The sequence below is a fragment of the Bos indicus genome, chromosome 17, assembly GCF_029378745.1.
Source record: "Bos indicus isolate NIAB-ARS_2022 breed Sahiwal x Tharparkar chromosome 17, NIAB-ARS_B.indTharparkar_mat_pri_1.0, whole genome shotgun sequence".
Taxonomy (NCBI): domain Eukaryota; kingdom Metazoa; phylum Chordata; class Mammalia; order Artiodactyla; family Bovidae; genus Bos; species Bos indicus.
The window spans coordinates 70417168-70431119 of NC_091776.1; the positions used below are offsets into that span (position 1 = coordinate 70417168).

Here is a 13952-nt window from a genome sequence, read left to right on the forward strand (position 1 = left end):
AGAGGGCTGTTTGCAGGGGATGCAAACTGGAACAGGTAGCCCCACCAAAGCTCAAAGTCAGGTGGGCCAGTTCTTGGTTGCCCAGGGCGTTGGGAGGCTGCTGAGCTTCTTCTCTTCTCATCTATCCTGTATCTTGCAGCACGTTCCCAATCCTCTTGCCCCAGGGCTACCGTCTCCATGGAAGGAAAAATCAAATCTGTAGCAGTGCCAGCGGTTAATTCATTTGCCCAAAGTCACACAAGTTACAAGTTAGGACTTGAACCCTCATTATATTTCCTGACTTAAATAAAGGCTTTAGAGGGTCTTTGATAGAAAATCTAGGGGTCCCTTTTTTTTTTTTTTTTTTAATAGACTTTGCTTTAAGGTCACAAAGTATATTCATGCCAGGGCTGGCCCTCCAACCCAGGCCTCTTGAATCCTTGTCAAGGGTCTACCCCCAAACCATTGGCTTATCCATACCAGGGGCCCCCAGGAGGGTTGAAGGGATGCTCCGAGGGGTTCTCTCATCTGTTTAGAGAACAGTTGCTGAATAGAATCAATGTCTCTAACATGGACCAAGGGTTTCGCATCAAAACTCCAGTCCCTGCCAGGCAATTCTTAAATGCGGCTCCAGTTCCCAGGAAAGGTCCTTGTTTCACTGCAAACCTTGCTGTCCACCCTGCTACATGGACGCAAGAAGATACACGCACAAACATTACAGTCAGTTTAATGTTGCTCTGCACTTGAATCTGAGCTGAGGGCCTGCCTGACTCCTCATTGCAGCCTTGGGTCTTCATTGTCCACTGTTTGCAGATGCAGAGGCTGGCTCCGAGGAAGGTTGGCCTGCATGCCAAGGTCACACAGGTGGCGGTGCAGCCACACTTCCGACAGGAGGCCACCCGACTCTAAAGCGGGCTGACTTCAACATGTGACGGGCTCTCTGCCCCCACAGGAGGCAGAACGGCAGCTCCATGAGGCATCGGAGAGCAGATGCTGTTGCTCTGGCGTCTGCATTTTCCACAGTGGAGGCAGTGGCTGGATCTTTTCGGTGCTGGAGAAGGCAGGCTCAGAGGATCTACTTTGTGTTAGGGATTTAGAAATCCTTGGCCCCTGAGGAGCGACCCAGTGCCCCCTACACCATCTCCTGTGGCCTAGGGTCTCAGTTTTGTGTGATCCTTCAGGAGGATGTGCTGGGTGGCTGGTACTTAGTCATCAACTTGGAGGAAGGAAAAACCCTGTGGTGTCCTTGCTCGGAATCTCAGCCCCAGCTGAAAATGAATGCTTTGGCAGATTTCTTTCCTTCCTGCTCAGCTTGGGCTCCCTGAAGCTCTTGCCCCTGAAACCCAGCCCAGCCACCTGGCCTGCCCTCCTGCCCTCCCAAGGGCAGGCTCTTGGAGGACACAGAAGGCGGGAGCTCACGCCCATCCCTCTGCACCCCAAGTGCCACACCAGTAAAGGGCAGGCTCAGGAGTTGGCATCAGTAAGTCTGCAGCATCCTCCCTGGGCCAGACACCCCACAGGAGCTAGGGAGATGGACAGGAACGTGTCCCTATAGCCCTGCCCTCAGGGAAGCTGCTGCCTGGTGGAGGAGATGGATGATGGACCACAAGTGAATAACTCGTGATTTCTGACAGCAGTAAATGTTGTGAACGACAGGGGATTTCCCTGGTGGTCCAGTGGTTAGGGCTCTGCCCTTCTAATGCAGGAGGTGTAGGTTCAATCCCTGGTCAGGGAACTAAAATCCCACATGCCCTGTGGTGCAGCCAAAAAAAAAAAAAAAAAAAAATTAAAAAAAAAAAATGTTGTGAACGACAGATTTCCCTGGCAGTCCAGTGGTTAAGACTCTGTGCTCGCAATGCAGGGGACGTGAGTTCGATCCCTGATCAGGGAGTTAGGATCCTGCATGCCACAAGTCACGGCCAAAAAAAAACACCGAGGACTTGTGGACTGGATGAGACAGGGTAATGGGACAGGGAGTGGCTGGCTGGGACACGGGGTTTGTGTTTCCTATTTCAGCCAGGATGGTCAGGAAACGCCTCTCTGAGGAGGTGATATCTGAGTGCAAAGAACTTGGATAAAGGGGAAACCATTGATAGGCAAAGTGTGAGGGGCCGTGGGGTTTAGCAATCCAATGCAACAAATGTCTGCTGAATCCCTAGTCTGCATCAAGGCACCAGGACAGACGGGGGACCTGCCCAGGTGCGGTGGGAGCCCAGAGGAAGTACCACCCAGGCCTGGAGAGCCAGGAAGTCTTCCATGAGGAAGCAATGATCCTTTGGAGGCCTGAAGGATGTCAGGTCAAGCACAGTGGGGCAGCAGAGGCGTGAAAACACCAAGATGGTTCCAGCGGAAGAACAGCAGCTGCAAAGGCCAGAGGGAGGGAGAGCTGGGGATTGTCTGGTAAAAGCAAAGAGCTGTGTCTGAAGCAGAGAGGGGAAAGGAGGAGTTTACAGGGCTTCCCTGGTGGCTCAGCTGGTGAAGAGTCCGCCTGCAATGCAAGAGACCCTGGTTCAATTCCTGGGTCAGGGAGATCCCCTGGAGAAGGAAATGGCCAGTATTCTGACCTGGAAAATCCCACGGACAGAGGCGCTTGGTGGGTGACAGTCCATGGGGTCTCAAAGAGTCACAACTGAGTGACTAAGCACGAATGGGGTCAAAGTGGGCCTTGGAGGCCAGTTAAAAGACTCCAGCATTTTCCTGAAGGTAGTCTGCATAGGATTGCTAGGTTTAGCAAAAAAAAGAAAAAATACAGGCTGTCCTGTTAACTTTGAATTTCAGATAAACAACAAATACATTTTTAAGTATAATTATAGGCACGCAATATGTGGAACATTCTTATACTAAAAACCATTACTTGTTGATTTGAAATTCAGTTTTAATGGGGCCTCCTGCATCCTGTCTGGAAACCCTGAGTTTGGGCCCACAGAGGGGTTTTACGCAGGGGATGACATGGTTGGATTTACATTTTGTGAAACTTCCAGGATTTGTGGGAAAACACACTGACGAGAGACTGGGAAGGGGGTGGGATGATGAGGCCCTGCTTTGTCCAGGCCAGAGACGCAGAGGACAGGGAACAGGGCCTCTCGTTGCATCACCTGCCTCCATGCAGGTGGCCCTGGGTAAATCCCTCAGCTGATGCTCTCAGGTGGGTGACTAAAGACGAGGTCAGACCCCGGCTCTGCAGTGTGAGCCTCCGGGCTGGTCTGCTCCCTCCAGGGCCCTCGGCATCCTCTTCTGTCGAGTGAAGGGGTCAGATAGATAATCACAAGAGACGGTTCACAAGGGCCCTTCTGTTCCTGCCACCCTGGGCACTCTGTCCATCCTCCGTCTGACGTCTCTCTGGGACATTGCCCCACCACAGTGACAAGTCCAAACCCGAGACAGCTGGCTCCAAGTTCCCCTCCCTCGCCCCCTTGCTCTTTCTTCCCTTCCCAAATCACTCCAGCCAATGAATGCATGAAACACCCCCACAACTGGTTTGGGAGAAGGCACCCTGTCTGCTGAGGTCCTGCTGTGTGCTGGGCTGGGTCCTCTACATCACTGCTGGTGGTTTAGACTCTTGGTTGTGTCTGACTCTTAGTGACCTCCTGGACTGTAAGCCCTCCAGGCTCCTCTGTCCATGGGATTTTCTAGGCAAGAATACAGGAGTGGGTTGCCATTTCCTTCTCCAGAGGATCATTCCGACCCAAGGATCAAACCCATGTCTCCTGCATTGCTGTCGGATTCTTTACCGACTGAGCCACCAGCAACTTCCCGATCTACAACATTCATCTCTGTCAATTCTCACAAAAGCCTCTCGGGGAGGGTATCATGATTCCCATTGCACAGATCAGAGAACTGAGGCTCAGTGGTGCAGCTGCTGCCCAGCTGTGCAAGGCAGACCTGGGGGGAGTCTGGGACCGGTCGGCGCCAGGGCTCTGTCCTCCCACCATCTCCAGGAAATGTCCCCGGGAGCCCCTAATCCCCCTACATTTATCGCCGGGGCTTGGTCAGCAGTCTCCTTGTCCCATGGCAGGCACGTGATACCCTGGCTCTTTCTGAGTTAAGCCGGGGGACTAAAACTTGTTGCTGTGATGCTCATCTGATGGGGAGGCTTTCCAGTTTAGGAAACTTTACCATCTGTGCCCTCCTCACGACCCTGTGGGGACTCAGCATGGCCCCGCAGCCCTCCTAGCCTGCAGCTCTGCCGCAGTGGAGTCTTCATTAAATATTAACGGGGCCGCTCCCGGCACTGCTGTGACGTCAATTACCGGGCTGCTCTAGAGAGCTGTGGCCTCCTTTCCAAGGTGAAGCAGTGCCCGGAATTCAGCTGGTTCAGATGGTGTCCCTGGGGGCAGGCTGTTGGAGAAGATGCTGCTAATGTAAGACGTGGCAGGAGTCCAGGAGCTTTCCTCCCATCTCTCCGGCTCCCTCAGGACCCTGGTGGCATCCTGATGCTGGCACGATGTGTTCAGTCATTCGTTAGATATTTATTGAGCACCTGCTGTATGCCAAGCATGTACAACAGATGAGACGGTTAGATAGCATCACTGACTCAATGGACTCCAGGAGTTGGTGAAGGACAGGGAAGCCTGGCATGCTGCAGTCCATGGGGTCGCAAAAGAGTTGGACACAACTTAGTGACTGAACAACAAGTATGCCAAGCACAGGTCTAGGCTCTGGGGAGGCAGTCATGAGGGTGACGAGGTCCTTCATCACGGGACATTCTTGTCTGGTGGTGGAGAGGGAGAAACTCTCTTAATGCAGAACGGTAGACCCATGCTGTGAGCCAGGGCAGGCGCCCACCCCAGCCTGCCTGTGACCAAGGGATCCTCCCAGAGGAAAGTAGGATTAAGCTAAACCCAAAGAAGGAGCCCATTAGGTCTGAAAAGAGGACGGTGAGGATTTTAGCAAGAAGGACTAGGATCAGATTTCAGACCCGAGTTCTATCCCTCCTTGGTCATTTACCTGCAGCTGGGTTTCCACTGTACCAGCTGCTACGAGGACTCCAGGAAGCCACAGCCAATGATAGCAGAGGGTTTGATGCCCAGGGAGAACTCAGGAGCAGCTCTTATGAAAATAGCTCTGTGCCTTCATAGAATTCCTCACCCTGTCAGGGATCCTTACCCTGATTTGGGGAGCATAGAAACTGAGGCTCAGAGGGGTGACATCACAAGCCCTGGGTAATATTGCGGATCAGACCCCAGCTGGACATAAGACCCCAGGCTCTGACTTGGGCTCTCTGACATTTTCCAGCCACAGGCAACCCAGCTGGGGTCTCAGCTCATTGAGACCCAGAATACCATGAGAGATCTCAGTGTGAATTCCTCAGCCTTCTTTGAGGTTAAGGCTGCAGCTGCCCAAGGACAAGCCCAGGCTTTGGCTTTGGGGGGAGAGGGGGCAGGGCCTAGGCCTTGCTCTGTTGGGAATCTCCTGTGTGACTATGAGTGAATTTCCTTCCGTCTCTGAGCTTCAGTTCCCCATAGTTAACACTAACACCAGCCTGGATCTCTGATCCTCACATCAGAGCTGTGGCAAAGGAATTATTTTTAATTTCTTGTTAAAGATGAGGAGCCAGGCCACAGAGCAAGTGGGGGCTGGATTTGGAGCCAGGTTCATCTGCTGGCAGAGCTGGCTAACCGCCCATCATGCAGTGTGGTCTCAGAGTAGGAAAGCCAACCTCAGTTGTCTCTAAGATCCTTATTATTTAAAAAAAATATGCATTTATTTAGGGACTTCTCTGGTAGTCCAATGGCTAAGACTCTGCACTCCCAATGCAGGGGGCCCAGGTTCAATACCTGGTCAGGAAAAATAGTGAAAACTTAAATATTTGTTTATTTGGCCATGCCAGATCGTTTCAGCAGGTAGGATATAGTTCCCTGTTGTTGTTCAGTCACCAAGTTATGTCTGACTCTTTGCGACCCCATGGACTGCAGCATGCCAAGCTTCCCTGTCCTTAACTGTCTCCTGGAATTTGCTCAAACTCACGTCCATTGAGTCGGTGATGCCATCCAACCATCTCATCCTCTGTCGTCCCCTTCTCCTCCTGCCCTCGATCTTTTCCAGCATCAGGGTCTTTTCCAGTGAGTCAGCTCTTCACATCATGTGGCCAAAGTACTGGAGCTTCAGCTTCAGCATCAGTCCTTCCAATGACTATTCAGGGATGAGTTCCTTTAGGATTGACTGGTTTCATCTCCTTGCCGTCCAGGGGACTCTCAAGAGTCTTCTCCACACCACAGTTCGGGCCCCCTGTATCGGGAGCTCAGAGTCTTAACTGCTGGACTGCTATTATGAGTCTGTGATTCAGTGAGTTCTGTATGCTCCCCAGGCCTGCAGGGCCCGGAGATTTCATGAGGAGGGCATTTCGGTTTGGGCTGGTCCTCTGATGCCTCACATAAAGCAGGTAACAGCACAGTCACAAGTGCCAGGCAGGCAGCACCCACTCCCTTCCTCATCCTTGTTCCTCCTGGCATCAGCGGCCAGGTGAGCAACAAACCCACTTTACAGACGAGGAAACTGAAGCTCAGACAGGTGCAACGATTTGTCCAGACTACTTCAGCTACTGCAGAAGAGCTGGGATTTGAGGCCCCGTCAGGCAACTCCGGATCTTATACCCCAAGATACTGCAAGGTGGCCAAATTCAACCGGGAGACCACCTCCTCCTCTTCGCAGCCCCCTCCTGGGCCCTGCAATCTTGCCTTCCTCCCTCAGCTCCCTCCTGTCTTATCTTCCACGAGGCTGCCAATCAGCTGTCAGCCAGTATAAAGCACATTCCCCTCCTGGAAGACCTTGGTCACTTACAAAGAGGGATCTTGGTGGTGGCATTTCTTAAAAAAAAAAAAAAAATTCCTTATCTGGCCGTGTCAGGTCTTAGCTGCGGTGCAGGGGCCTCGCGTTGCGTGGCACACAGACTCCCCAGCTGGAGTGTGTGGGCCCAGTAGTTGCAGCGCACGAGCTTAGTTGCCCTGTGGCATGTGGGATTTTAGTTTCCCGATCCGGGAATCGATCCCTCGTCCCCTGCATTGCAAGGTGGTTCTCAACCCCCAGAATCACCAGGGAAGTGCTTTGTAGCGGCATTTCTGCAGTAGGCACAAGGTGTGATCAGGTATGATTGAGCATTCATGAAGAGCGGCACCCTGGACCCCTAGATGGTGAACGAAATGAAATGCAGGCTTGTCCTCTGGTGTTTACTTTTTACGCAGGAAATGCCAACTTCCTTTAGGAAGCAGCTGGTAAAAGTGACAAAAATCGTGAACTTCGTAGTCAGAAAGGCCTGACTACGAAAGGGTTCACATCCTGACTCTGCCCCCATTAGCTCCATGACCTTGGGTATGAGAGCTTCCGTTTCCTCATCTGTTTAAATGGGTACAAGAGGACGCTCCCACATCACAGTTGTCATGAGGATTAAACAAGATTAAATTGCATAACACAGGGCTTGATGCCTAGTAGCTGGCCAGGAAATACCAATCCTACCAAGAGAAGTCCATGCAGGTGGTGGATACCAGAGTCATGGTGGGAGTGAGTGGAAGGAGAGAGTGCTTCTTGGTGGAGACCTGGGAAAGATCTTGAGAGGAGGTGAGCTTTCGGCTGAGTGTTAAAGACTTAGAGGAAGAGGTGAAAGAATGGGAAAGTCGGCAGAAACTTGCAGGCAGGGCCTGTGAACCCAGTGGTTTTAGGATGTCCATACAGTAGGTAGTGGCTTGGAAAGGTGAGCCAGGGCCAGGTCACAAAGGGCCAGGCAGAGGGGTTTGCATCTTTTAAGGGTGAAGACGGCCTTCCTACCTATGACCCCAGTGGCCACTCAGGGCCATCTGCAGAGACCAGCCCCCTAGAGTCAGGCTTCTCCCCTGGCTTTGGCGATTCTAGATCCCTTTTTCTCCTGAGTCGGGGCCAGCCCACCACTGTCGTCTGGAAGCAGACAGAAGGCTGCAGCAATCTGCTTGCCTCCTACTAACATACTGGGGAGGAAAAGCTGTTTTTGAGCACAGTTGCCTGGCAGAGAACCTTGGTAGAAACTTATCAGCTCTCACCCTCACGTCCAAGGTTATGGTTCAAGCAGCAGTTAATGATAGTTACGTGCGCAGCTCAACAACCGAAAGAACTTTTCAGGTGCTCACAAGGTCAGGGCAGGCACAGGAAGGATGGTGATGGTGGTAGAGTGGGTCAGGATCCGGGTTCCCGCCCCCCGTTCCCTGTGCTGCGGTGGGACAATCTTAACCTCCTGGGCCTCAGCTTCTTCCTCTGTAAAATTGGAACGGAAATACCAAACCTTCATGTTTCTTCAGTAGTCATGTACGGATGTGAGAGCTGAACCATAAAAAAGGCTCAGCGCCGAAGAATTCATGCTTTCAAATTATCGTGCTGGAGAAGACTCTTGAGAGTCTCTTGGACTGCAAGGAGATCAAACTAGTCAATCCTAAATGAAATGAACTCTGAATATTCGTTGGAAGGACTGTTGCTGAAGCTGAAGCTCCAATACTTTGGCCACCTGATGCAAAGAACTGACTCGCTGGAAAAGACCCTGATGCTGGGGAAGATCGAAGGCAAAAGGAGAAGGGGATGGCAGAAGATGAGATGGTTAGATAGCATCACCAACTCAATGGACATGAGTTTGAGCAAACTTCAGGAGATAGTGGAGGACATAGGAGCCTGGTGTGCTGCAGTCCACAGAGTCCCAGAGAGTCGGACACGACTTACTGACTGAACAACAACACTGTCCTTACCTTGACTGAGTGGGAGCTCACTGGCCACTCGCTGCCCATGGCCTGCTGAGGAGTAGGTCCTGCTACCCTCTTCCACTCCCTGTGTAGATGTGGGCCAGACACTGGGCCTTTGAGGCATCACTGCTTCATCCTCTTGAGCTGCCATGTCATTTATGGAACTTCCAGTGGTGTCACACCCTAAACCTTCAGAGCTGGAAAAAAGACAGAAGCCTCCCATTTCATAGCCAGGAAGTCGAAGGCTCTGAGAAGGGAAGTCACCGCACTCCAGCTTTCCCTGGACCACCACAGCCTCTCCCACCTGGGCCCACCTCCTGAGAACCACACAGAAGGCAATTATCCAGATGGTTCCAGCCAAAGGATCTAGAAAATTCTGGCTAAGAAACACAAGCTCCTTGACCATCTGTGGAACTGAAGCAGAAGCCTTTTTTGCTCTCATTTTAACTGTGATTCTATAGGCGACAGGTTGGCCTTCTTCCCCAGAGCCAAGCTCCACTGAACAAGCTTGCGGGGGGAGTGAATGGGGGTTGCTGAGAACGGGGCTCCGAGCTCCCCACCAGCTCACAGATTGCGGCTACCAGGACATTTTCGCACTTCTTAATGCCAAAAGCTGCCGTGGAAGCCGATCTGCTCCCAAAGAGGGCTTTCAAAGAGCAGCAGGATACTCTGGCTGATCCTGAAATCTGTGTGCTCAGATCCTGAAATCTGACCTTCGACACAGCGGGTGGAAGTTGGTATCTGCAAAAGGGCCTGGCCAGTTGGCAGAGAGTGGGTGTGGGCAAGGAGGCCGGGGGTGACCGCCTTGACCACTGAGCAAACACCTCACTGCTCTAGGTCTCCTTTTCCTCATGCATATGATGTGAGGACTTGGGGAGCTGGTCCAAGGGGGGTCAAGTGTTTATCCCCAAGGTAGGCAGAGAGCCAGCAATTAACAGCGAGAGCTGCTGCTGCTGCTGCTGCTGGTGATATCATCCCTGGCTTGTAATCGGCCAGGTTACTCAAGCGGCAGGAGGCTTGCATTTGGGAGAAAAATAAAATTGAAAATTCTATCTAGGTGACACAAATCTGTGGGCAGGCGGCCCCTCCTGCTCAAGCTGGTAACCATGCCGACAGTGTGAACGCCGTCTCTCCAGAACAATACTAGGGCTTCTTTGTAACACGTCCCTTGGTGTCCAGACTTCACAGGGAGCTCAGAGTGTCCCAGAGCAGGGGAAAAAAAATAAAAGCAGGGCGTGCCTTTTCTGGGTCACCTATTCACTGGGCTCTGGCGGAGGGTTCTGGTGATGCTTTGGAAATCCAGTCCCGCGTGAGAAACAGTCGTTACCACTGGCTCAGGGTGGGGCACGGCATGGAATTTTCTACAGCTGTGATGGCTGGTGCAGGCGGGGTGGGAACTTGTTCTTGCTGATCCCCAATCCTAAGAAACAGGGTGGTCAGTTCTCCTGACAGGTGGCTTTCCCAAGGGTGCTCATCTGGTAACCGGGAGAGCAAACCCAAGCCCAGATCTCCAGATCTCCGTCACACACGTAGCGGTGGGGAGAGTGTTGCTCTGTTCCCCGGGTGAGATCCTGCTAGGTAAGGATGCAGCGTACTTGGCCCCTGCTCTGGGCACCTGCTCCGAGCTCGAGGGGCCACACAGTGTGTCTGACCGTGATCATCAGCCCCCATCCCCGGGTTCAGCGGCCCTCTTGGAAATTGCTCAAAAGCAACGTTGCTTGATGGGACTTTGAGCTCTAGGAGTAGGTAACCTGTCTAAGGTGGTCATCTTGGTCTCTGTTTACAAGACTTTAGGGAGCAGGCAGCTCTCTCCTGAGGGTGAAGGAGATGGATGCTGCTAAGTGTTTAGGCTACAAGAGGGAGGCTTGTGTGTGCTTTTCACAATCTGAATGACCGCTAAAAGGGGAGTCACACCTTGACCCCTTCTCAGCTACACCTCAAGACATTGTGGGGCCATCAGGCCCAGGAGGTGGATAGATTTGAGCTTGAATCCTGGGTCTGCTGACTACCAGCTGCGTGATTTTATTCAAGTTATGGAATATCTTCAAGCCAATTTCCTCATCTGTTAGATGGGGATGGAGGTCCTACTGACCTTACAGGGACTATCTTGAGGGAAAAGATATGCCCACCTCTGCAAAGCCCCTGGCCCAGTGCTGGCAATGAGGTAGAAGTTCCCTTCCTTTCAAGAGCAGGCACGGATGAAGTCACCCGGGATAGGGCAGAGAGCCTGGGCAGAGCTCTGAGAAGCCCTAGCATTTCTGTGTAGGCTGAGAAGATGAGCCCACACAGGAGACGGAAGAGGGGCGGCTGGAGCAATATAGAGGAGCCAGGAGAGGCAGGTCACGAAAGCTAAGAGGAGAACCTGCTAAGGAGGGGTGAGCAGTTGTGCCAAGTGCAGAAAAGAGGGCCAGGAAGGGGAGGACTGTGCAGTGACCCTGGACTGGTGGCCACAGCCAGGGCCAACTAGGTGGAGGAGTGGGTGTAGAGCCAGAGTACACTGGATTGAGGGGTGGGTGGGAGGTGGAGACAGTGATGTTTTGTGAGAAGTAAAGAAAAAAGCCTTATGGGAGAACCAGTGTTCCCCATATGACATGTATGAATGTCAACATCAGTTACTTAGAATGCCCCAGTCTACCTGATTTTCACTGTTTTGAAATCGCTCTCAGTCCAACATGATCAGAAGCCAGAAGGGCTCAAATCTGTCTAAGGACTGGAAGGAACTATGGAAGCACCGCCCAGTGCTTGCCCTCCTCCTACCTCTCACAGGAACCCATCCTCTTGGGGCCCCCGATGTATGATAAATTAGTATCTATTACTCTCTGGGATTCCGTGGTGGCTCAGACAGTAAAGAATCTGCCTGCAATGCAGGAGAACCAGGTTCGATCCCTGGGTTGGGAAGATCCCCTGAAGAAGGGAATAGCAAACCACTCCACTACTCTTGCTTGGAGAATTCCAGGGACAGAGGAGCCTAGGGAGCTACAGTCCATGGGGTCACAAAGAGTCAGGCACAACTGAGCAATTAACAGTCACTCATCACACATTTTAAAGATATTCACTAGGGGAAAGATCAGCCTGGTTTGTTAACCTTGATTCCATTTGTAGTTAGCAAAGGTGGCTCTTCAAAGCATGGAGAAACCTGGGGTGGGGGCTTCTTTCCAGACATACACTCAAATGCTGTGTCATGGGTCCTCACGGCAGCATCACAGCAGGAAGAAGGCAGCCCAGGAGTAGAAGACCTAGTGTGGAGGCCCTGGCTCTGCTGGCTGTGCAAACTGGGGCCAACCCCTCCTCCCCGAGACTTCAATGTCCCCTGATGCAGGATGAGGGGTCAGACAGTGGTGAATCTAAGGGTCCTGCCAGCTCTGACATTCCAGGATTTCTCCTACTCTACAGTACTTTAAACAGTTTTAGTTCTACAGGTGGTAGACAGGTCCAGAAAAGGACCCCTCTACCGTCCCTCTCTCTCCCTTCTTTTCAAATAGTTTTTAAAATTTATTTTTGACTGCCTTGGGTCTTCGCTGCTGCTCTGGCTTTTCTCCAGTTTTGGTGAGCGGGGCTACTCTCCAGTTGCAGTGTGTGGCTTCCCATTGCAGTGGCTTCTCTTGTTTCGGAGCACAGGCTCTAGGGCACATGGGCTCAGTAGTTGCAATTCCCAGGCTCCAGACCACGAGCTCAATAGTTGTGGCACACAGGCTTAGTTGGCTCTATGGCCTGTGGGATCTTCCAGGATCAGGGAGCGAACCCATGTTTCCTGCATTGGCAGATGGGTTCCTTACCACTGAGCCACCAGGAGGCCCTCCCACCTTTTAAAAAGTATGTATCGGCTGCGCTAGGTCTTAGTTGTGGCACGGGGGCTCTAGTTCTCTGACCTGGGATGGAACCCTGGCCCCTGCAACGGGCGTGTGGTGTCCCAACCATTGGACCACCAGGGAAGTCCCCTTCCTCTCCATTCTAATGCATCTGACCCTGCAGAGCAAGAATCTGGACCCAAAATCTCTCTTCCATGTCTCTGGTACTTCTCAATCACCCAAGGGTAAAGCCTCAGATCTTCAGTCTGGCATTGAAAACACTCCATGATCTTGTTCTATTCAACCTCAGGTCCCACTGCCAGGACTCTCTCCTCACTGCCAAGCCCTCGCCCTTGCTGGACCCCACTCCCTAAGACCTTTTCCCTGACTCACCTCCTTCAACGTCTGGCCCACCTGCTCTTGAGTACTTAGGTCTCTGATTCTCAGAGGCAGGCACTGTATCCTGCTCTGTAGCTACTCCTTTCCCCAGTGCTGAGCATGCAGTAGGCACTCAATAAGATCCTCAGCGAGCAAAAGGCCGCTCCCTTTTCCTGCACCTCCCTTGGCATGTTTTATTAAGTCTGGCCAGGCTTCAGTCACTGGGATTTTCCTCCCTTCCCCAGGGCCTGGCACCAGGGGTCCTCAGCGTGGAACGCCAGGACTGGGCTCAGTGAACAGCTGGTCCACTCTCCTCTTTCCCACAGGGGGAATCGTGCCACAACTTACAGGCGGTGTAACCTTCAGCACGTCACTATTCTGGCTTTGAAAGATGGGGAAGCCAGCAGCGCCCACGAGGGTGGGGTTGTGAGCATTAAACAGCATATGCCTGCAACGGCCTATACCACCAGGCCAGCTCCTGGCAGGTGTGTGGTGTTACCCGTTCCAGCGGGGCCTCTCAGTCCCTCCTCCCGTGGTGGAAGGGATAAGGCCACCTCCCAGGGCGGGGACCCCGTGAGTGAATGTGCGTGGGGCTGTCCCCAAGACCGGACCCCACCCCGCCCGGCCAGCGCGGACCCAAGCGCAGGGTGTGGTCCACAGAAGCCCAACCGCCAGGCTGGGCGGGCGCGAGTCTGTCCGCCCGCCCCTCGGGCACGCGGCCTCCTGGCTCTCCCAAGCACTAAGTGTATTTGCTTTTGGGTCCCTCCTCAAGCCAGACGTCTATCCTGAACTCCGAGCCGCCTTTCCGGCTGGGGCCGTGACAGTGCGCGGCCTGCGAGGCCTCCGTTACCGCGGCCCGCGGCCCGCGCCCCGGCTCCGCAGTCCCCACCCCGGGTCTCCCCTCTCGCACCTCCACCTCTGCGGCGGTAAAATGCAGCACTCGCACGGCGCCTGCGCGACTCTGGGGCGGGGCGGTGGCCGCAGCTATTTATAGAAGGTGACGTCACCTTGAAATAGACCGTTAGGGCCGGGCCGCCCTTCCCCCCCTCCCACTCGCGCCGCTCCGCGCCGCCCGGCCCGGCAGCTCCCACTGCGCAGGCGTCCTCCCGTC

The 13952-nt window shown here is 53.2% G+C and overlaps 1 long non-coding RNA gene across 1 annotated transcript; it reads right to left on the reverse strand.

The window, feature by feature from the left end:
* Nucleotides 1–690: 690 nt before the first annotated feature.
* On the reverse strand, nt 691–13830 carry LOC139176784 (uncharacterized). The gene is made up of 2 exons (XR_011561242.1): nt 4230–13830; nt 691–3213 (listed from the first exon to the last, which is right to left on the reverse strand). It is a non-coding gene; the product is annotated as an uncharacterized lncRNA (long non-coding RNA).
* Between the last annotated feature and the right edge of the window lie 122 nt (nt 13831–13952).